Raw genomic sequence first — 24412 nt, forward strand, 5'->3', positions numbered from 1 at the left:
ATGAGCAGGTTATGCCCCTTGATGTGCTGATGGTGATGTGCATAGTTCCTAATCCAGAAGAGCTGGGACACCCACATCTTATTGTCCTCTTGCAGAGCCTGCAGACTACCAAAGAATCATCTGATGGTAATGTGTAAGGAACTTTAGCATACCTTGTTACTCGCCACAACTATGACTATAACTTTTAGGTGTTAAAGAGCCTCTTCCACCAATCACACTTTCAGTATCAATTGCTCCAGAGCTGACTGCAAGGAAAACAGATTTGGCCCTAGGGGTTCTTTTTGATGCTTGTGGCCTGTGCTGTGTATCACCAATGCAGCAACCTCGTTTGATGATCTCATCTCCTTGTCATTAATTTCTGGTTTTCGGGGTTGTCCAATTCAGAATTATCATCACTACCATCACCTTCATTGTCATCCCCGCTTCAACTGAGTGGTGTCTCAGAGACAAAAAAATGACAGTGCTCCCCTGCCCACACATCTAACGATGAGTCTGATATATGTCCTAACTTAGAGTGAAACTTCCACTGACATTATCCCAACCACCCTGACTCGCAGAGCTCGGAACACAGCTTGGCATAAGAATGGTATTCTAAATCTTCTCTGGTACCATGTCTTCCAAGAACAAAGGCTGACTATGCATCTATTCCAAAATATTAACTAGACGTTTTTCTGGTATAGTCTGTTCATTAGCCCTTAGGATGCTATAGATTAGGAATCTATGGGGCAGAAAAGAAACCGTTGCCATTGACAGATTGGAAATACCACTGTTTTCAATATTAAGTATTATGGCAGTGAAGAAGGTGGACTAAGCAAAATAGTGATTCATTTAATGATGTCATTGACAAAGGATACTTCATCCTGCTGTGATTGATATGAGAGGCTGATATATACTGATTGCACCCTCCACTTCCTGCCCATTAATATATTGGCCAGAGGCAAAGGAGGCAAAATTTGACCTGCTTGCACATTCCAATTTGTGATATTATTTTTTTCTATTGCCCTACCACGTTTGGGTTTAGCATTCATTTTGGACCAAAGAATAATGTTAATTGTTTTCTTAATTTTGTTAATAAACTTACGCAACCCCCAAAAAATATGACATCAGCCAGAAATGGTAGGCAAAGAAAAGGTTTGTATGATAGATAAAAAGAATAATTCTACAACCTGCCCGTTATAGCAGTGTGGTGTTTCAGGATCTCCAGTTTGACGATTTAAACGGATAATGCAAAACAGACCCGCACAGTTACATTTCTCAATTTACTGCAATAGTTAATTTAGGAAATTTGGGTTAAATCAAATTACCCTGGCCGAAAAGGACCATGTAGAAATGAATGCCAAAAGGTAGGAACACTGAACACTGTATAAACGTACTTCAACAAACCACAGAATAGTTAGGAATTGTTGCCAAAATAGAATATTAAAATAGGCAGGCACAAAGTAAACTGTGTTTAACTGAATTTATTTATTTTTTATTTTTTATTTTTTTTAATTTTTGGGAAAGGAGAAGATTTTTTGTTTCGCAAAAAATGCTTAACTCTAAATAAATACTTTGCTACATAGGTGTATGTGCAAAAAGTAATTTACGGCAACAGCCAGCAATTGTTAATGCATCTATATTTTTAAATGTAACTTGCAAACAGTTGTAAAACCTTACTATTTTTTTTTTTTTAATTCTTATATTAAAAAGAGACTTTTTATATTACAGGTGAAAAAAACAAAATACGGCATCATGTATTTACTAAATAGGATGAGATCAGAAAAATTAGTTTTAATCACATCCCAAAAGCACCTCTAACTGACCACTGTGTTGTGGTGTTAATATTTAATGTGTCTAATAATAGACTATTAAAGCAATGAATAGGGCTAAAAATAATATTTGAACTCATGGGTAGAGATGAGCGAACCGGTCGCGGTTCGGCTCGAGGTTGGTTCGCCGAACGGACCTCCCGTTCGAGTTCGGTTCGTCGAACGTTCGACGAACCGAACTCGAACTGCATAGGAAACAATGGCAGGCAATCACAAACACAGAAAAACACCTAGAAAACACCCTCAAAGGTGTCCAAAAGGTCACAAACAACTCACAACACATGGGAAAGTGACAAGGACATATACTCATGCGAAAACAAAAGAGCTGGACAAGGAAAAAGAGGAGGACACACAGATATATGAGTATATGCAAGGAAACATGCCATTATTGTGCAACTTGAGCCCTGCTCATTCTTGGCTTCCAATCTTGATAAATTGCCTGAGCTCGCCACGTACGTCTTGGGGATCTTGTCGTGTCCTGCAGCCAGCGTTCTCTCGGAACCTGTCTTCAGTGCTGCTGTGGGTCTGCTGGCAGATAAGCACACGTGTCTGTCCACTGACAATGTGGACATGGCTCTCAGAGGACTTTTCTTCCCCGGGGTCAGCCAGGGGACGGGAAAGGCACGCGTATTTTTGAGAGTGCTTCATGCAAAGCATCTTTTTCTTTTTCAAAAGGGGGCTCAACCGATGCCAGTCAAGTGGGGTGTGTGTGGCCCAGTGAGTGGCAACGAGGGAGACTGTGGTTGGAGTCCCCTCGCTGTGTTTCTAAAAGAACCAAGATGAACAAGTCATGGCTCTCAGAGGACTTTTCTTCCCCGGGGTCAGCCAGGGGACGGGAAAGGCACGCGTATTTTTGAGAGTGCTTCATGCAAAGCATCTTTTTCTTTTTCAAAAGGGGGCTCAACCGATGCCAGTCAAGTGGGGTGTGTGTGGCCCAGTGAGTGGCAACGAGGGAGACTGTGGTTGGAGTCCCCTCGCTGTGTTTCTAAAAGAACCAAGATGAACAAGTCATGGCTCTCAGAGGACTTTTCTTCCCCGGGGTCAGCCAGGGGACGGGAAAGGCACGCGTATTTTTGAGAGTGCTTCATGCAAAGCATCTTTTTCTTTTTCAAAAGGGGGCTCAACCGATGCCAGTCAAGTGGGGTGTGTGTGGCCCAGTGAGTGGCAACGAGGGAGACTGTGGTTGGAGTCCCCTCGCTGTGTTTCTAAAAGAACCAAGATGAACAAGTCATGGCTCTCAGAGGACTTTTCTTCCCCGGGGTCAGCCAGGGGACGGGAAAGGCACGCGTATTTTTGAGAGTGCTTCATGCAAAGCATCTTTTTCTTTTTCAAAAGGGGGCTCAACCGATGCCAGTCAAGTGGGGTGTGTGTGGCCCAGTGAGTGGCAACGAGGGAGACTGTGGTTGGAGTCCCCTCGCTGTGTTTCTAAAAGAACCAAGATGAACAAGTCATGGCTCTCAGAGGACTTTTCTTCCCCGGGGTCAGCCAGGGGACGGGAAAGGCACGCGTATTTTTGAGAGTGCTTCATGCAAAGCATCTTTTTCTTTTTCAAAAGGGGGCTCAACCGATGCCAGTCAAGTGGGGTGTGTGTGGCCCAGTGAGTGGCAACGAGGGAGACTGTGGTTGGAGTCCCCTCGTTGTGTTTCTAAAAGAACCAAGATGAACAAGTCATGGCTCTCAGAGGACTTTTCTTCCCCGGGGTCAGCCAGGGGACGGGAAAGGCACGCGTATTTTTGAGAGTGCTTCATGCAAAGCATCTTTTTCTTTTTCAAAAGGGGGCTCAACCGATGCCAGTCAAGTGGGGTGTGTGTGGCCCAGTGAGTGGCAACGAGGGAGACTGTGGTTGGAGTCCCCTCGCTGTGTTTCTAAAAGAACCAAGATGAACAAGTCATGGCTCTCAGAGGACTTTTCTTCCCCGGGGTCAGCCAGGGGACGGGAAAGGCACGCGTATTTTTGAGAGTGCTTCATGCAAAGCATCTTTTTCTTTTTCAAAAGGGGGCTCAACCGATGCCAGTCAAGTGGGGTGTGTGTGGCCCAGTGAGTGGCAACGAGGGAGACTGTGGTTGGAGTCCCCTCGCTGTGTTTCTAAAAGAACCAAGATGAACAAGTCATGGCTCTCAGAGGACTTTTCTTCCCCGGGGTCAGCCAGGGGACGGGAAAGGCACGCGTATTTTTGAGAGTGCTTCATGCAAAGCATCTTTTTCTTTTTCAAAAGGGGGCTCAACCGATGCCAGTCAAGTGGGGTGTGTGTGGCCCAGTGAGTGGCAACGAGGGAGACTGTGGTTGGAGTCCCCTCGCTGTGTTTCTAAAAGAACCAAGATGAACAAGTCATGGCTCTCAGAGGACTTTTCTTCCCCGGGGTCAGCCAGGGGACGGGAAAGGCACGCGTATTTTTGAGAGTGCTTCATGCAAAGCATCTTTTTCTTTTTCAAAAGGGGGCTCAACCGATGCCAGTCAAGTGGGGTGTGTGTGGCCCAGTGAGTGGCAACGAGGGAGACTGTGGTTGGAGTCCCCTCGCTGTGTTATACATGCTTTTAGAAGGGCATGACATGGCTTGGAGGTTGACTTTCATAAAATGCAAACTGTTGGCTACCAAAATGCTGCCTTTCCAACAACTGTGGTTATAGGCAATGAGGAACATACTGATGAAGATGAGACGCAGATACCCGATTGGGATGACAACTTAAATATTCGGTCAGGGCAAGAAGAAACTCGGTCTGAGGGGGAGGGGAGTGCAAACACAACAATTGATGATGAAGTTCTAGATCCCACCTACTGTCAACCCACAGTCAGACACTCGAGGAGGTCAATAGAGGCGGTGGAGGAGGATGCAACCGACGTCGAAGTAACCTGGCGCCTTCCTGGACACAGTCGGAGCACTGGTAGCACGTCTACAACTGCATCCTCAGCCACCACTCTGCCTCTGAGCATTATTCGGGGTGGATCAACAGGTCGCATGGCCTCTAAGCCTTGCCTAGCCTGGTCCTTTTTTGACATAAAAAAAGATCGGCCAAATTATGTGATCTGTAACATTTGCCATGGTTATCTTAGTAGAGGTCAAAACCTCAGCAGTTTGACAACTTCTTCCATGAATCATCACATGAATAAATATCATATGGCCTGGTGGGAAGCTCACCGTGCTGCAATGCGGCCTAGTGGAGCCAACCATCCACCGCCTGCCCCTTCCAGGGCATCCGCGCGCTCGTCATCTTCTAGGACTGTGGGGACAGCTGTCACACCTGTTTTTCCACCCACAACTTCCACCACTGTAACCGCAACAGGCAGTTTGCTTGGTAGGTCGTCAGTTGGTTTGGAAGGGGAAACAAGTGAGTGTGTACAGCTCTCTCAGACATCGATAGCACCAACTTTGGATGAAGGCAACATCATGTCTCCGCCTGCACTTTCCTCCCAAAGCTGCATTTTTCCAGGGACACCCTACTCAACACCGTCTACACACAGCAGCCAGATCTCTGTCCCTCAGATGTGGTCAAATAAAAGGCCACTTCCTTCGACCCATGACAAAGCGAAGAGGTTGACTCTATCCCTCTGTAAGCTGTTGGCTACAGAAATGCTGCCTTTCCGCCTAGTGGACACACAGGATTTTAGAGACCTTATATCTGTCGCTGTGCCCCAGTACCAGATGCCTAGTCACCACTACTTCTCTAAGAAAGGTGTGCCCGCGCTACACCAGCATGTCGCACACAATATCACCGCTTCCTTGAGAAACTCTGTGTGTGAACGGGTGAATTTCAGCACCGATACTTGGACCAGTAAGCATGGACAGGGACGTTACATGTCGCTGACTGGGCACTGGGTAACTATGGTGATAGATGGTGAAGGGTCTGCTGCACAAGTCTTGCCGTCCCCACGACTTGTGTGTCAATCCTCTGTCTGTCCAAGTTCCGCCACTGCTTCTGCATCCTCCACCTCATCTGGGTCCTCCACCTCCGCCCCAAGCCTGCCTGGTCAGGCCACCAGCGTTCTCACTGCGCAGAAGGAATCACGCACCCCTCATTACTATGCTGGCAGCAGAGCGCAACGGCATCAGGCGGTCTTTAGCTTGACATGTCTTGGGAATAAGAGTCACACAGCTGAGGAGTTGTGGTCAGCTCTGCGGTCCGAGTTTAATAAATGGTTGTCTCCACTCAACCTGCAGCCTGGTAAGGCCGTGTGCGACAATGCTGCAAACCTGGGTGCGGCCCTTCGCCTGGGCAAGGTGACACACGTGCCTTGTATGGCTCACGTGTTGAACCTTGTTGTCCAGCAATTTTTAACACACTATCCCGGCCTAGATGGCCTTCTGACCAGGGCACGGAAACTGTCTGCAGTGCTCACTTCCGCCGTTCAAGCGCCGCAGCTGAGCGACTTGCATCGCTCCAGAAGTCTTTCGGCCTGCCGGTTCATCGCCTGAAATGCGATGTGGCGACACGCTGGAATTCAACTCTCCACATGTTACAGCGACTGTGGCAGCACCGCAGAGCCCTGGTGCAATACGTCATGACGTATAGCCTGGGCCAACGAGATGCAGAGGTGGGGCAGATCACCCTGATGGAGTGATCTCAGATCACGGACCTATGCACCCTTCTGCACAGTTTCGACATGGCGACGAATATGTTTAGCGCTGACAATGCCATTATCAGCATGACGATTACAGTCATTTACATGCTGGAGCACACGCTAAACACTATTCGGAGTCAGGGGGTGGGACAACAGGAAGGGGAGGAACTACAGGAGGATTCATATGCGCAAGACACAACAACATCACCAAGGTCCAGACGTTCATCATCACCAACGCGGCAGGCATGGGACCATGGGGGACAGGGATCAACAAGGGCGCATGGTAGCAGGCGAGATGTTGAGGAAGGTGCAGGAGGACATGAAGATATGGAGGACGAACTGTCCATGGACATGGAAGACTCAGCTGATGAGGGGGACCTTGGTCAAATTTAAGTTGAAAGAGGTTGGGGGGAGATGACAGAGGAAGAAAGAACGGTTAGCACCTCTATGCCACAAACACAGCGTGGACTTGGTCCGCATGGCTGCGCAAGACACATGAGTGCCTTCTTGTTGCACTACCTCCAACATGACCCTCGTATTGTCAAAATTAGAAGTGATGATGACTACTGGCTTGCCACACTATTAGATCCCCGGGACAAGTCCAAATTTTGTGACATAATTCCACCCATAGAAAGGGACGCACGTATGCAGGAGTATCAGCAGAAGCTGTTACTCGATCTTAGCTCGGCTTTTCCACCAAACAACCGTGCAGGTGAAGGGAGTGATTCTCCCAGTTGTAACTTGACAAACATGGGACGGCCTCGTCATCTTCAACAGTCTACCCGTACCAGTAGGACCGTATCTGGTGCTGGTAACAGCAATTTTATGGAATCTTTTCATAATTTTTTTAGACCCTCCTTTGCAAGGCCACCAGAGACATCAAGTGTGTCACATAGTCAACGGATGGAGAGGATGATACAGGAGTATCTCCAAATGAACATCGATGCAATGACTTTGCAAATGGAGCCTTGCTCCTTTTGTGCTTCAAATCTAGAAAAATGTCAAGAGCTCTCCAGTTACGCCTTGAAGATTTTGTCGTGTCCAGCTGCCAGCGTTGTCTCTGAACGTGTCTTCAGTGCTGCTGGGTGTGTGCTGACAGATAAGCGCACGCGTCTGTCCAGTGACAATGTGGACAGACTGACGTTCATCAAAATGAACAAGTCATGGATCCAGAAGGAATTTACTACCCCTGTGTCATCCTGGGGAGAGTAAATGCTTGTGGATTTGGAATGTGCTTGATGCAAATCAAAACATCCTGTTTGCAACTAGGGCACAAGTCCTGCCACTGATGGGGTGTCTGTGTGCCCAATTTGGGGAAAAAAGGTAGACTCCGCTTGGAGTAACCCTTGCTTGCTGTGTTTTTTAAAAATGATACAAGATGAACAGATCTGAAGGCAAGATGAAGGCAACATCATGTCTCCGCCTGCACTTTTCTCACAAACCTGCATTTTTCCAGGGACACCCTACTCAACACCGTCTACAGACAGCAGCCAGATCTCTGTCCCTCAGATGTGGTCAAATAAAAGGCCACTTACTGCGACCCATGACAAAGCTAAGTGGTTGACTCTATCCCTCTGTAAGCTGTTGGCTACCGAAATGCTGCCTTTACGCGTAGTGGACACACAGGATTTTACAGACCTTATGTCTGTCACTGTGCCCCAGTACCAGATGCCCAATCACCACTGCTTCTCCAAGAAAAGCATGCCCGCGCTACACCAGCATGTCGCACACAACATCACCACTTCCTTGAGAAAATCTGTGTGCGACAGGGTGCATTTCAACACAGATACTTGGACCAGTAAGCATAGACAGGGTCATTACATGTCACTGACTGGGCACTGGCAAACTATGGTGAGAGATGGAGAAGGGTCTGCTGTACAAGTCTTGCCGTCCCCACGAGTTGTTTCAATCCTTGTTCTGTATGTAGAAGTTAATACACTGCTTCTGCCTCTTCAACCTCGTGTGGGTCCTCTACCTTGGCGCAAACCCTGTGTGGTCAGGCCACCCTTCCTTGCAACTGCGCACAAGGACTACCACACACCTCCTTACTATGCTGGCAGCAGAGCTCAATGCCATCAGGCGGTCAAAGTTTTACTTTGAAATGTATGGGAAATGTGAGTCACACCGCTATTACAGAGAATAGTAGTCAGGCAGGGTCAAAACATTAATTGAGGAACAGGAACAGAATGGGACGGCCAGGAAAGAATCAGAAAACAAGCAGAGGTGAAATGCGTATCGGCCAACAAGGTACATAAACAGCAAGCAGGAAAAGTAGTCAGGTAACAAGCACACAAAATCATAAAACTGAACTGGGGGTAAAATTAACCAGAGGTTCATAGCTATGTCTGGCAGTGGTCTGCAGACAGGATGGGCATAAAAAAGGGTGTGGTGTCTTCCCATTGGTTGTAGCTGAATGATGGTATTTCATCTGTGAGATACCCACCAGCTACATTCAGCCAGAGATTCTGCATCTGTCAAGGTAATGCAGCCCAGTGGGTGAGCATAACCTGCGTCCACCTGCGCCGCTGGCATCGACTACTCTCCCATCATCAGCACTATTCATGAAAGGAACACGTTGTCACCTGGCGACCGGAGTACAAATTGACGGAGCGGACTCCGTTGGTGACTTAACAGCCGTGTGCGGCAATGATGCAAACCTGGCTGCGGGCCATCCTCAGGGCAATGTGACACACGTGCCTTTTAGGGCTCACGTGTTGAACCGAATTCGCCAGCAATTTTTAAAACACCATCACGGCCTACATGGCCTTGTGCAGTGGGCACGCTCGCTATGTGCTCACTTCCATCGTGCGCACACAGCAGCTCAACAACTTTCATCACTCCGGAAGTCTTAGGGTCTGGCAGTTAAACGCCGTAAATGCGATGTTTCGACACGCAGGAATTGGAATCTGCACATGTTGCAGCGTGTGTGGCAGCACCGCAGAGCCCTGCTGAAATACGGTAAGACATATAGCCTGGGATAACTTGATCCAGAGGTGGTGCAGATCACGCTGCTGGAGTGGTGTCAGATCAAGGACCTATGCACCCTTCTACACAGTTTACAAATGTCGACGAAGATGTTTAGCACTGGCAATGTCATTCTCAGCGTGACAATTCTGGTCATCTACATGATGGAGCACACTGTAATTATTATTCGGAGTCAGGTGTTGGGACAAGAGGAAGGGGAGGAAGTACAGGAGGAGTCATATGCGGAAGGGATAACAAGATCTACGAGGTCCAGATGGTCAGCGGCACCTATGCGGCAGTCATGGTGAGGGAGAGGGATTAACAAGGGCGCATAGTATCAGCAAAAAGTGTTGATGAAAGTGCAGGAGCCCATGAAGAAATGGAGGACGAACTGGCGATGGGCATGGAAGACTCAGCAGATGAGTGAGAGCTTGCTCACATTTCGGTTGTGCGAGGTTGGGGGGAGAGGGCAGAGGAAGGATGCACGATTCTTACCTCTCTGCCACCAACACACCAAGGACTTGGTCCTCCTGGATGCACAAGACACATGAGCGCCTTCTTGCTGCACTACCTACATGACCCTCGGATTGTATGAATTTGAACTAATCCTGAATACTGGGTTGCCACACTGTTAGATCCCCGGTACAAGACAAAATTTGGCGAACTAATTCCTGCCATAGAAATAGACGCACGTATACAGGAGTATCTGCAGAATGTGGTACGCAATCTTAGATCTACTTGTCCACTAAACACCAGTGCTGCACAGAGTGAATCTCAACGCTTTGTCATGGATAGGAGGAAATGGTCTTTTACTTGTCCACATCGGAGGGACCGAGGGATGGCTGCTGTGCTGAGATGGCGTTGAGTACGGTGTCCCTGCACAGTTGCACTTTTGGTCATATCCCAAAATGAGTTGAAAAAGGACAGATGCTGTTGGAAAGGGGAACAGGTGTGTTGGAAAGGGGAAAAAAGTTTTGGTCCGTGGATTTGGTGGTTAAGCAACTGTAACATTTGCTGAAGAAACAACATCTGTTACAGTGGGACTGGCAGATTTGGATAAAGTGGTATATAATCTGTGACCGCTATATAACGAAAATTAATAAGAAAAGAAAGAGAAAGGTATATATCCCCATCAGCAGTCAGTGTCCACCGTGCTCCCAGTTGGAAAAGGAGAGGTTGGCAACTTGAAGGTTTGGTGGAGGATACAGAGCTGTGTGGCTATGAAACTAATAGTAGCCTGAACCGAGTTAGACGCCATTCGGATCTGGAGACTGTGAGCCCTGTTAGCGTCACAGGGTCCACATGCCCACCCAGCCCAGGAACTCCCTGTTAACAATACAGGGGCCATTGAGTACGCTGACCGTGTGCGTAGGGGCCACACCTGTGGACAGCAGGCGCATCAGCAGCAGCAGGCCTGTTAATGCCACTGGGCTGCACAAGCAGGACTGTTAGGACAGGAGCTGGTCTTAACCGTTCTGCGTTACCAACTGTGGTGGTGGCCTGCATCCACCACCCGATCCCTGCCTACCTCTGGCCTAAAGCCGCAATGGGTTCAACACATGGAGGTGTGCTCTTTCGGAGCATAATAGAAGACTGCGCACCTCCTTGTTGGCTCCAGCCCCTTTTATAACCTGGGTCCGCCCCAAACCAGGGTGAACCACAATGCACCTCCTGGAGACAAAAGTAGAGTGACACGTCATGAGTGGCATAACTAGCATCCTATTTGGAAACGCAACTTCAATGATGACCTCATGGCTGCCATGACCCAAACACCTCACCAGTCATCGTCTGAGCATCAATAATGCGGTGACAAGTCATAGGTGTGGGCCTCTGCAAGCCATTTGGCAGGACACCTGATGCCCTGTGGTCTATATGGGACCCCCACATCAGGGCCAGGGCCAAAGAGTTCATTACCGGACCTAGTCTCTGATGCAGGAAGTGCCTGAGCATGCTCAGTAGCATGAAATACAGTCTCTGAAAAAAGACTATCAGCTTTAGCATGGTGTCTATGCCCAAAACAGGACTTATACCCGGCACGGAATGCAAGCACCTGTGCAAAGAGGCTTTTCACACTTAGTGTGGGAGCATGCGCTGTATCCCGAAATGAAAACTTAGCGTCAGGAATGGCACAGTCAGGCTGAGCATACTCACTAGGCGAAACACTGTAATTATGCTGCAGCTGGGGTACATCGGCACACGCATGCGCACTAGCTGCCTCTCCACACTTAGACGTGGAGGGGAAATTTGTCTTGGAGATGCTGTCTATGAACAGAAGGAAAAGCTAAAGGAAGCCTGACTTTCTATCCCTCCGAATTATGAAATGCAGTAATGAATTCCATGCGTTTGCTATAACATTAGCGTAGCAAAATGTGCATGAGGGTGTGATGTAGAGGTGCTAGAAATAGCATGTCACCAGTGGGGCACTAATGGAATACAACAGCCAGTTCTATGATGCCACAAAATGGCAGTATTTTGTGCTATCATTATAGCTTATTAAAAACAGAGCACGAGGTTGTCATGCAGAGGTGCTGCACATAGATTTGCAGTAGTGTGAATTGACAAAAGTACAATAGCCACGTTTAGGATACAACTAGGTACAGTGAGTGTTTGCTAGTATAATGGCTGAGTTTAAAAAAGTTTGAGTGTGCAAGGCAGGCAGATGTCCTGCAAATAACGTTCCAATACTGTGAATTGACAAAAGTACAATAGCCACGTTTAGGATACAACTAGGTACAGTGAGTGTTTGCTAGTATAATGGCTGAGTTTAAAAAAGTTTGAGTGTGCAATGCAGGCAGACGTGCTGCAAATAACGTTCCAATACTGTGAATTGACAAAAGTACAATAGCCACGTTTAGGATACAACTAGGTACAGTGAGTGTTTGCTAGTATAATGGCTGAGTTTAAAAAAGTTTGAGTGTGCAATGCAGGCAGATGTCCTGCAAATAACGTTCCAATACTGTGAATTGACAAAAGTACAATAGCCACGTTTAGGATACAACTAGGTACAGTGAGTGTTTGCTAGTATAATGGCTGAGTTTAAAAAAGTTTGAGTGTGCAATGCAGGCAGACGTGCTGCAAATAACGTTCCAATACTGTGAATTGACAAAAGTACAATAGCCACGTTTAGGATACAACTAGGTACAGTGAGTGTTTGCTAGTATAATGGCTGAGTTTAAAAAAGTTTGAGTGTGCAATGCAGGCAGACGTCCTGCAAATAACGTTCCAATACTGTGAATTGACAAAAGTACAATAGCCACGTTTAGGATACAACTAGGTACAGTGAGTGTTTGCTAGTATAATGGCTGAGTTTAAAAAAGTTTGAGTGTGCAAGGCAGGCAGATGTCCTGCAAATAACGTTCCAATACTGTGAATTGACAAAAGTACAATAGCCACGTTTAGGATACAACTAGGTACAGTGAGTGTTTGCTAGTATAATGGCTGAGTTTAAAAAAGTTTGAGTGTGCAATGCAGGCAGATGTGCTGCAAATAACGTTCCAATACTGTGAATTGACAAAAGTACAATAGCCACGTTTAGGATACAACTAGGTACAGTGAGTGTTTGCTAGTATAATGGCTGAGTTTAAAAAAGTTTGAGTGTGCAATGCAGGCAGATGTCCTGCAAATAACGTTCCAATACTGTGAATTGACAAAAGTACAATAGCCACGTTTAGGATACAACTAGGTACAGTGAGTGTTTGCTAGTATAATGGCTGAGTTTAAAAAAGTTTGAGTGTGCAATGCAGGCAGACGTGCTGCAAATAACGTTCCAATACTGTGAATTGACAAAAGTACAATAGCCACGTTTAGGATACAACTAGGTACAGTGAGTGTTTGCTAGTATAATGGCTGAGTTTAAAAAAGTTTGAGTGTGCAATGCAGGCAGATGTCCTGCAAATAACGTTCCAATACTGTGAATTGACAAAAGTACAATAGCCACGTTTAGGATACAACTAGGTACAGTGAGTGTTTGCTAGTATAATGGCTGAGTTTAAAAAAGTTTGAGTGTGCAATGCAGGCAGACGTGCTGCAAATAACGTTCCAATACTGTGAATTGACAAAAGTACAATAGCCACGTTTAGGATACAACTAGGTACAGTGAGTGTTTGCTAGTATAATGGCTGAGTTTAAAAAAGTTTGAGTGTGCAATGCAGGCAGACGTCCTGCAAATAACGTTCCAATACTGTGAATTGACAAAAGTACAATAGCCACGTTTAGGATACAACTAGGTACAGTGAGTGTTTGCTAGTATAATGGCTGAGTTTAAAAAAGTTTGAGTGTGCAAGGCAGGCAGATGTCCTGCAAATAACGTTCCAATACTGTGAATTGACAAAAGTACAATAGCCACGTTTAGGATACAACTAGGTACAGTGAGTGTTTGCTAGTATAATGGCTGAGTTTAAAAAAGTTTGAGTGTGCAATGCAGGCAGATGTGCTGCAAATAACGTTCCAATACTGTGAATTGACAAAAGTACAATAGCCACGTTTAGGATACAACTAGGTACAGTGAGTGTTTGCTAGTATAATGGCTGAGTTTAAAAAAGTTTGAGTGTGCAATGCAGGCAGATGTCCTGCAAATAACGTTCCAATACTGTGAATTGACAAAAGTACAATAGCCACGTTTAGGATACAACTAGGTACAGTGAGTGTTTGCTAGTATAATGGCTGAGTTTAAAAAAGTTTGAGTGTGCAATGCAGGCAGACGTGCTGCAAATAACGTTCCAATACTGTGAATTGACAAAAGTACAATAGCCACGTTTAGGATACAACTAGGTACAGTGAGTGTTTGCTAGTATAATGGCTGAGTTTAAAAAAGTTTGAGTGTGCAATGCAGGCAGACGTGCTGCAAATAACGTTCCAATACTGTGAATTGACAAAAGTACAATAGCCACGTTTAGGATACAACTACGTACAGTGAGTGTTTGCTAGTATAATGGCTGAGTTTAAAAAAGTTTGAGTGTGCAATGCAGGCAGACGTGCTGCAAATAACGTTCCAATACTGTGAATTGACAAAAGTACAATAGCCACGTTTAGGATACAACTAGGTACAGTGAGTGTTTGCTAGTATAATGGCTGAGTTTAAAAAAGTTTGAGTGTGCAATGCAGGCAGACGTCCTGCAAATAACGTTCCAATACTGTGAATTGACAAAAGTACAATAGCCACGTTTAGGATACAACTAGGTACAGTGAGTGTTTGCTAGTATAATGGCTGAGTTTAAAAAAGTTTGAGTGTGCAAGGCAGGCAGATGTCCTGCAAATAACGTTCCAATACTGTGAATTGACAAAAGTACAATAGCCACGTTTAGGATACAACTAGGTACAGTGAGTGTTTGCTAGTATAATGGCTGAGTTTAAAAAAGTTTGAGTGTGCAATGCAGGCAGACGTGCTGCAAATAACGTTCCAATACTGTGAATTGACAAAAGTACAATAGCCACGTTTAGGATACAACTAGGTACAGTGAGTGTTTGCTAGTATAATGGCTGAGTTTAAAAAAGTTTGAGTGTGCAATGCAGGCAGACGTCCTGCAAATAACGTTCCAATACTGTGAATTGACAAAAGTACAATAGCCACGTTTAGGATACAACTAGGTACAGTGAGTGTTTGCTAGTATAATGGCTGAGTTTAAAAAAGTTTGAGTGTGCAATGCAGGCAGACGTGCTGCAAATAACGTTCCAATACTGTGAATTGACAAAAGTACAATAGCCACGTTTAGGATACAACTAGGTACAGTGAGTGTTTGCTAGTATAATGGCTGAGTTTAAAAAAGTTTGAGTGTGCAATGCAGGCAGACGTCCTGCAAATAACGTTCCAATACTGTGAATTGACAAAAGTACAATAGCCACGTTTAGGATACAACTAGGTACAGTGAGTGTTTGCTAGTATAATGGCTGAGTTTAAAAAAGTTTGAGTGTGCAAGGCAGGCAGATGTCCTGCAAATAACGTTCCAATACTGTGAATTGACAAAAGTACAATAGCCACGTTTAGGATACAACTAGGTACAGTGAGTGTTTGCTAGTATAATGGCTGAGTTTAAAAAAGTTTGAGTGTGCAATGCAGGCAGACGTCCTGCAAATAACGTTCCAATACTGTGAATTGACAAAAGTACAATAGCCACGTTTAGGATACAACTAGGTACAGTGAGTGTTTGCTAGTATAATGGCTGAGTTTAAAAAAGTTTGAGTGTGCAAGGCAGGCAGATGTCCTGCAAATAACGTTCCAATACTGTGAATTGACAAAAGTACAATAGCCACGTTTAGGATACAACTAGGTACAGTGAGTGTTTGCTAGTATAATGGCTGAGTTTAAAAAAGTTTGAGTGTGCAATGCAGGCAGACGTCCTGCAAATAACGTTCCAATACTGTGAATTGACAAAAGTACAATAGCCACGTTTAGGATACAACTAGGTACAGTGAGTGTTTGCTAGTATAATGGCTGAGTTTAAAAAAGTTTGAGTGTGCAAGGCAGGCAGATGTCCTGCAAATAACGTTCCAATACTGTGAATTGACAAAAGTACAATAGCCACGTTTAGGATACAACTAGGTACAGTGAGTGTTTGCTAGTATAATGGCTGAGTTTAAAAAAGTTTGAGTGTGCAATGCAGGCAGACGTGCTGCAAATAACGTTCCAATACTGTGAATTGACAAAAGTACAATAGCCACGTTTAGGATACAACTAGGTACAGTGAGTGTTTGCTAGTATAATGGCTGAGTTTAAAAAAGTTTGAGTGTGCAATGCAGGCAGACGTCCTGCAAATAACGTTCCAATACTGTGAATTGACAAAAGTACAATAGCCACGTTTAGGATACAACTAGGTACAGTGAGTGTTTGCTAGTATAATGGCTGAGTTTAAAAAAGTTTGAGTGTGCAAGGCAGGCAGATGTCCTGCAAATAACGTTCCAATACTGTGAATTGACAAAAGTACAATAGCCACGTTTACGATACAACTAGGTACAGTGAGTGTTTGCTAGTATAATGGCTGAGTTTAAAAAAGTTTGAGTGTGCAATGCAGGCAGACGTGCTGCAAATAACGTTCCAATACTGTGAATTGACAAAAGTACAATAGCCACATTTAGGATACAACTAGGTACAGTGAGTGTTTGCTAGTATAATGGCTGAGTTTAAAAAAGTTTGAGTGTGCAATGCAGGCAGACGTGCTGCAAATAACGTTCCAATACTGTGAATTGACAAAAGTACAATAGCCACGTTTAGGATACAACTAGGTACAGTGAGTGTTTGCTAGTATAATGGCTGAGTTTAAAAAAGTTTGAGTGTGCAAGGCAGGCAGATGTCCTGCAAATAACGTTCCAATACTGTGAATTGACAAAAGTACAATAGCCACGTTTACGATACAACTAGGTACAGTGAGTGTTTGCTAGTATAATGGCTGAGTTTAAAAAAGTTTGAGTGTGCAATGCAGGCAGACGTGCTGCAAATAACGTTCCAATACTGTGAATTGACAAAAGTACAATAGCCACGTTTAGGATACAACTAGGTACAGTGAGTGTTTGCTAGTATAATGGCTGAGTTTAAAAAAGTTTGAGTGTGCAATGCAGGCAGACGTGCTGCAAATAACGTTCCAATACTGTGAATTGACAAAAGTACAATAGCCACGTTTAGGATACAACTAGGTACAGTGAGTGTTTGCTAGTATAATGGCTGAGTTTAAAAAAGTTTGAGTGTGCAAGGCAGGCAGATGTCCTGCAAATAACGTTCCAATACTGTGAATTGACAAAAGTACAATAGCCACGTTTAGGATACAACTAGGTACAGTGAGTGTTTGCTAGTATAATGGCTGAGTTTAAAAAAGTTTGAGTGTGCAATGCAGGCAGATGTCCTGCAAATAACGTTCCAATACTGTGAATTGACAAAAGTACAATAGCCACGTTTAGGATACAACTAGGTACAGTGAGTGTTTGCTAGTATAATGGCTGAGTTTAAAAAAGTTTGAGTGTGCAAGGCAGGCAGATGTCCTGCAAATAACGTTCCAATACTGTGAATTGACAAAAGTACAATAGCCACGTTTAGGATACAACTAGGTACAGTGAGTGTTTGCTAGTATAATGGCTGAGTTTAAAAAAGTTTGAGTGTGCAATGCAGGCAGACGTCCTGCAAATAACGTTCCAATACTGTGAATTGACAAAAGTACAATAGCCACGTTTAGGATACAACTAGGTACAGTGAGTGTTTGCTAGTATAATGGCTGAGTTTAAAAAAGTTTGAGTGTGCAAGGCAGGCAGATGTCCTGCAAATAACGTTCCAATACTGTGAATTGACAAAAGTACAATAGCCACGTTTAGGATACAACTAGGTACAGTGAGTGTTTGCTAGTATAATGGCTGAGTTTAAAAAAGTTTGAGTGTGCAATGCAGGCAGATGTCCTGCAAATAACGTTCCAATACTGTGAATTGACAAAAGTACAATAGCCACGTTTAGGATACAACTAGGTACAGTGAGTGTTTGCTAGTATAATGGCTGAGTTTAAAAAAGTTAGAGTGTGCAATGCAGGCAGATGTCATGCAAATAACGTTCCAATACTGTGAATTGACAAAAGTCCAATAGCCACGTATAGGATGCCACTAGGTACACTGAGTGTTTGCTAGTATAATGGCTTCGTTATAATTAGTTGGAGTGTGCAACGCAGGCAGATGCGCTCTGCAAATGTCTTGGCACTAGTGGGACTATAGCAAAGTCCAATAGCCACGTATAGGATGCCACTAGGTACACTGAGTGTTTGCTAGTAAAATTGCTTAGTTTAAAAAAGTTGTAGTGTGCAATGCAGGCAGACGTGCTCTGCAAATGTCTTTGCACTAGTGGGACTATAGCAAAGTCCAATAGCCACGTATAGGATGCCACTAGGTACACTGAGTGTTTGCTAGTAAAATTGCTTAGTTTAAAAAAGTTGTAGTGTGCAATGCAGGCAGACGTGCTCTGCAAATGTTTTTGCACTAGTGGGACTATAGCAAAGTCCAATAGCCACGTATAGGATGCCACTAGGTACACTGAGTGTTTGCTAGTAAAATTGCTTAGTTTAAAAAACTTGGAGTGTGCAATGCAGGCAGATGTGCTCTGCTAATGTCTTTGCACTAGTGGGACTATAGCAAAGTCCAATAGCCACGTTTAGGATGCCACTAGGTACACTGAGTGTTTGCTAGTAAAATTGATTAGTTTAAAAAAGTTGTAGTGTGCAATGCAGGCAGACGTGCTCTGCAAATGTCTTTGCACTAGTGGGACTATAGCAAAGTCCAATAGCCACGTATAGGATGCCACTAAGTACACTGAGTGTTTGCTAGTAAAATTGCTTAGTTTAAAAAAGTTGTAGTGTGCAATGCAGGCAGACGTGCTCTGCAAATGTCTTTGCACTAGTGGGACTATAGCAAAGTCCAATAGCCACGTATAGGATGCCACTAGGTACACTGAGTGTTTGCTAGTAAAATTGCTTAGTTTAAAAAACTTGGAGTGTGCAATGCAGGCAGATGTGCTCTGCTAATGTCTTTGCACTAGTGGGACTATAGCAAAGTCCAATAGCCACGTATAGGATGCCACTAGGTACACTGAGTGTTTGCTAGTATAATGGCTTCGTTATAATTAGTTGGAGTGTGCAACGCAGGCAGATGCGCTCTGCAAATGTCTTGGCACTAGTGGGACTATAGCAAAGTCCAATAGCCACGTATAGGATGCCACTAGGTACACTGAGTGTTTGCTAGTAAAATTGCTTAGTTTAAAAAAGTTGTAGTGTGCAATGCAGGCAGACGTGCTCTGCAAATGTCTTTGCACTAGTGGGACTATAGCAAAGTCCAATAGCCACGTATAGGATGCCACTAGGTACACTGAGTGTTTGCTAGTAAAATTGCTTAGTTTAAAAAAGTTGTAGTGTGCAATGCAGGCAGACGTGCTCTGCAAATGTCTTTGCACTAGTGGGACTATAGCAAAGTCCAATAGCCACGTATAGGATGCCACTAGGTGCACTGAGTGTTTGCTAGTAAAATTGCTTAGTTTAAAAAACTTGGAGTGTGCAATGCAGGCAGATGTGCTCTGCAAATGTCTTTGCACTAGTGGGACTATAGCAAAGTCCAATAGCCACGTTTAGGATGCCACTAGGTACACTGAGTGTTTGCTAGTATAATGGCTTACTTAGAATGAGTTGGAGTGTGCAGAGGACAAGAGGGTACAGTGGCAGGATTGTGGTACTCTGGGTAGAGGAATGGAAGCCTGCCTTTCTATTCCCTCCTAATGGTGAAATGCAGGGAGGAAATCCCTGACCTGGGCTACACAGACGCTGTTGCTGTTTGCAGGACCTGTCACTTATGGCTCTCTGACCCTGCCGCTTTGAGCCCTTAAAAGGACTGCTAGAATGTGCTCTCCCTAAGCTGTCTAACGCTGTGTATGCAGCGCATACAGCTGTATCGGCTATAGGACTCAGGAGGACGGAGCTGCGACACTGATGTCTGACACCAAAGACGCAGAAGGCAGATAATGGCGTTCGTGAAGAAAATGTCCGGTTTTATAATGCAGGGACATGTGATATGCAGATCCTATCACACATGCCGTTGCTTCTCTGGCTCAAAGTCCACTTAGGTGTGTGTGTGTCTGTGATTGGCTGACATGCTGGCCCGCCCCACAAGACGCGCGCGCTTAGGGAAGGAAGACAAGAAAAAAAAAAAAAAAATGGCGATCGCCATTATAGAAACAGCAGTGATCTGAAGGCGCTGTTCACGCACACTATACACTGAAATGTGATAATAGTTTGATTCACAGAGTGACTTACACTATTACAGCAGAAACCAAGCTAGGATTTAGCTGTTTTTTGGCTGCTAGAACCGTTCTCGAACGTTTCTAGAACTATCGAGCTTTTGCAAAAAGCTCGAGTTCTAGTTCGATCTAGAACATGCCCCAAAATCACTCGAGCCGCGAACTGGAGAACCACGAACCACGAACCGCGCTCAACTCTACTCATGGGCACAAGTTCTTTTAGTATCATGATGATAAAGATTTTAAAAAAAAATGTTTCTTGCGCGTCTCAAAATTCAGAAATCACTTTTTCAGTGACACACAAGCTGTGAATTCAAAATTTGGTTTTGTTTGCACAATTAGCACTGAGGGGTTTAATAATGACTCTCTATGCTTGCACTGTGTGAAAAATTCAAAAGAGGAAAAATGCTGTTGCGGTACTGCTATTGCAGTATAACACAGATCTATAATGACCGCGGGCAGTAATATTACATCCTAGCGGTCATAGTGTTACTGGCCGCGGTCTGCTGCCGGCAGCATGCCGCGATCGGCGCACATCTCAGCTGATTTTCACAGCTGAGATGTGTGCCTTCCAGGCACGAGCAGAATTGTTATCTGCTTGTGCCGTTTAACCCCTTAAATGGCGTTGTCAATATGTGACAGTGCCATTATAACGGCATCGGCGGTAAACATTTACTCACCGGCCGATACCGGAAGTCACGTGGGACAAGATAGGCACAGTACTTCATGCTGGGCACATTACTACAGGATGGGGACAAGGGTGGGCACATTACTACTACAAGGGGACAAGATGGGCTCGTTACTCCAGGATGGGGACAAGGTTGGTCACGTTACTACAGGATGGTGACAAGGATGGACACATTACTACAGGATAGGGACAAGGGTGGGCACATTACTACACAATGGGGAAAAGAGTGGTTAAATTACTACAGGATGGGGACAAGGGTGGGCACATTACTGCAAGATGGTGTCACATTAATACAAGGAGACATGGATGTGCACCAAAATGACAATATTGTGCCAACTGTAAAACATTATTACTTAAAAGAAAATAAATGAAAACAAATAAATTCTAAACGAAGCATGAATTTTTTTGACAATTAACAATGCTTTTTTATATATATATATATATATATATATATATATATATATATATATATATATATATATATATATATATATATATATATATATACAGTGCCTACAAGTAGTATTCAACCCCCTGCAGATTTAGCAGGTTTGATAAGATGCAAATAAGTTAGAGCCTGCAAACTTCAAACAAGAGCAGGATTTATTAACAGATGCATAAATCTTACAAACCAACAAGTTATGTTGCTCAGTTAAATTTTAATACATTTTCAAAATAAAAGTGTGGGTCAATTATTATTCAACCCCTAGGTTTAATATTTTGTGGAATAACCCTTGTTTGCAATTACAGCTAATAATCGTCTTTTATAAGACCTGATCAGGCCGGCACAGGTCTCTGGAGTTATCTTGGCCCACTCCTCCATGCAGATCTTCTCCAAGTTATCTGGGTTCTTTGGGTGTCTCATGTGGACTTTAATCTTGAGCTCCTTCCACAAGTTTTCAATTGGGTTAAGGTCAGGAGACAGAACTAGGCCACTGCAACACCTTGATTTTTCCCTCTTGAACCAGGCCTTGGTTTTCTTGGCTGTGTGCTTTGGGTCGTTGTCTTGTTGGAAGATGAAATGACGACCCATCTCAAGATCCTTGATGGAGGAGCGGAGGTTCTTGGCCAAAATCTCCAGGTAGGCCGTGCTATCCATCTTCCCATGGATGCGGACCAGATGGTCAGGCCCCTTGGCTGAGAAACAGCCCCACAGCATGATGCTGCCACCACCATGCTTGACTGTAGGGATGGTATTCTTGGGGTCGTATGCAGTGCCATCCAGTCTCCAAACGTCAAGTGTGTGGTTGGCACCAAAGATCTCGATCTTGGTCTCATCAGACCAGAGAACCTTGAACCAGTCTGTCTCAGAGTCCTCCAAGTGATCATGAGCAAACTGTAGACAAGCCCTGACATGACGCTTTGAAAGTAAAGGTACCTTACGGGCTCATCTGGAACGGAGACCATTGCAGTGGAGTACATTACTTATGGTATTGACTGAAACCAATGTCCCCACTGCCATGAGATCTTCCCGGAGCTCCTTCCTTGTTGTCCTTGGGTTAGCCTTGACTCTTCGGACTAGCCTGGCCTCGGCACGGGAGGAAACTTTCAAAGGCTGTCCAGGCCGTGGAAGGCTAACAGTAGTTCCATAAGCCTTCCACTTCCGGATGATGCTCCCAACAGTGGAGACAGGTAGGCCCAACTCCTTGGAAAGGGTTTTGTACCCCTTGCCAGCCTTGTGACCCTCCACGATCTTGTCTCTGATGGCCTTGGAATGCTCCTTTGTCTTTCCCATGTTGACCATGTATGAGTGCTGTTCACAAGTTTGGGGAGGGTCTTAATTAGTCAGAAAAGGCTGGAAAAAGAGATAATTAATCCAAACATGTGAAGCTCATTGTTCTTTGTGCCTGAAATTCTTCTTAATACTTTAGGGGAACCAAACAGAATTCTGGTGGTTTGAGGGGTTGAATAATAAATGGCCCTCTGAATAAACTTTTGTCAATTTAAAAAAAAAATAAAAAAAGAAATAACATTCTTTTTTGCTGCAGTGCATTTCACACTTCCAGGCTGATCTACAGTCCAAATGTCACAATGCCAAGTTAATTCCGAATGTGTAAACCTGCTAAATCTGCAGGGGGTTGAATACTACTTGTAGGCACTTTATATATATATATATATAAAATATATATACTGACATAAAAAAGTGTACATTTGGTATAATAAACAAGCAAAAGAATGTTAAACAAACGTGACCCAAAAGGTATATAGAAAAAAATATGGTATCACTACAAATGTCACTTTGTCCTGCAAAGAATGAGGTCGTGCAAATAAAATAAAAATTTCTATGTGCTGCCCATATACCTAGTTGGGTTTGAGACCTCTTATTTAGACCTTTAATAATTGACAAATCATGGACTACTGTCCCCCAATTGAGTAGAGCACCAAAGCGTATGCTTGACCACAACTCTACTTATTCTCTATGGGACTTCCAGAGAAAGCTAAGTATAGCACTTTTCTATCTCTGGTAGTCTTAAATAGAGTTGTTGGAGCAATGGTTGAGAATTTACACTGCTGCTCTATTGAATTTGGGTATCAAAGTCCCCTGTTCTGGCGATCATTAGCTGTTGGTCTACAAGCTACCCAGAACTTTGGTATTTGGTTGTCAGCTCTTAAGAGGTGTTTTGTGGTATTTATGCTGTTTTGGGAGGGGCTATTTTAAAAACAAAAAGGGGAACCCCAATAAAATATAACTTTTATTCTTAATACTAAAAAAGTCAAAGACCAAATTCACAAACAAACAAGCATAGATAAAGTGCTGATTGTGAAATAACAGATGCTAGGAGGGAGGATGATCACACAGACTGGCCCTAAATCGACCTCTCCCTACCTATCAATGGAGGGTATGACGTCCTAGGATTATGGCGCCCCCATTCACAGACGGGAAACCCTGCATGACCCTAATAGGCTCTGCACAGCACAAAAAAACACCACTTAAAGAATACAGTTCTTAAATACCACTTAAATGTTTCTGGTTCCGGGGTTCAGAGAATGATTGTGATTAATAAGGTGGATACGTCATGGGGCACCTCAGGTATCTTTTTTGCACCTTTAGATTGTAAGCTGCCCCAACAAGGACAGTGATGTCAGTAATACTCTGAGGAATGTGATGGGTGTAAATAAACAAGCGAATAAATAAATTTTCTCATATTTCTTTATAAAGGTAGACTGCATTGCAAGATGATGGATTTTATACACATGTGGAAATAGGACTGAATGAAACACCTGTATTCAATAAGTAAGCAGTGTGTTCCAATACTTTCTTCTATATTGAGTATCATGATTAAACAGAATATTTACCAAATTATGTATGTGTCAATGTTACTAATTTGTTTGCAGTTACTGGAAACAGATTGGCTTTTCCAAGGAATTACACAATTACGTTATATCTAACTTTGCACTAAGAAATTAATATATGGGCAATAAAATGTCACAAGCCAAAATTAGCTTTATTGCCTTTAAATTGATTTTGTTTTTATGTTTTATATAGTAATTAGCATAAGAAATTATCCTATGACGCACTATGTATTTTTATCTATTTTTTTAAATTGGGTAACAAGCATTTTAAAGATACTGTTCTAAACTGTTTTTCTTCTTAAGAAAGTGTTTAGCTTTTAAGGATTTGTATGAGATCCCAAGTGTGTTATTGTT

At 44.0% G+C, this 24412-nt stretch overlaps 1 protein-coding gene across 2 annotated transcripts in view; it reads left to right on the plus strand.

The window, feature by feature from the left end:
- TAFA2 (TAFA chemokine like family member 2) overlaps positions 1–24412 on the plus strand; it is a 643090-nt gene that overhangs the window by 601749 nt on the left and 16929 nt on the right. Inside the window, exon 6 of one of the 2 annotated variants that reach the window (XR_012753036.1) lies at positions 23925–23999. The exons of the other annotated variant lie outside the window; for it this stretch is intronic. The gene's annotated coding sequence lies outside the window, so the exon portion shown is untranslated. The remainder of the gene's footprint in view (positions 1–23924; positions 24000–24412) is intronic. 2 annotated transcript variants of the gene reach the window in all.

The sequence above is a fragment of the Anomaloglossus baeobatrachus genome, chromosome 4, assembly GCF_048569485.1.
Source record: "Anomaloglossus baeobatrachus isolate aAnoBae1 chromosome 4, aAnoBae1.hap1, whole genome shotgun sequence".
Classification (NCBI taxonomy): Eukaryota; Metazoa; Chordata; class Amphibia; order Anura; family Aromobatidae; genus Anomaloglossus; species Anomaloglossus baeobatrachus.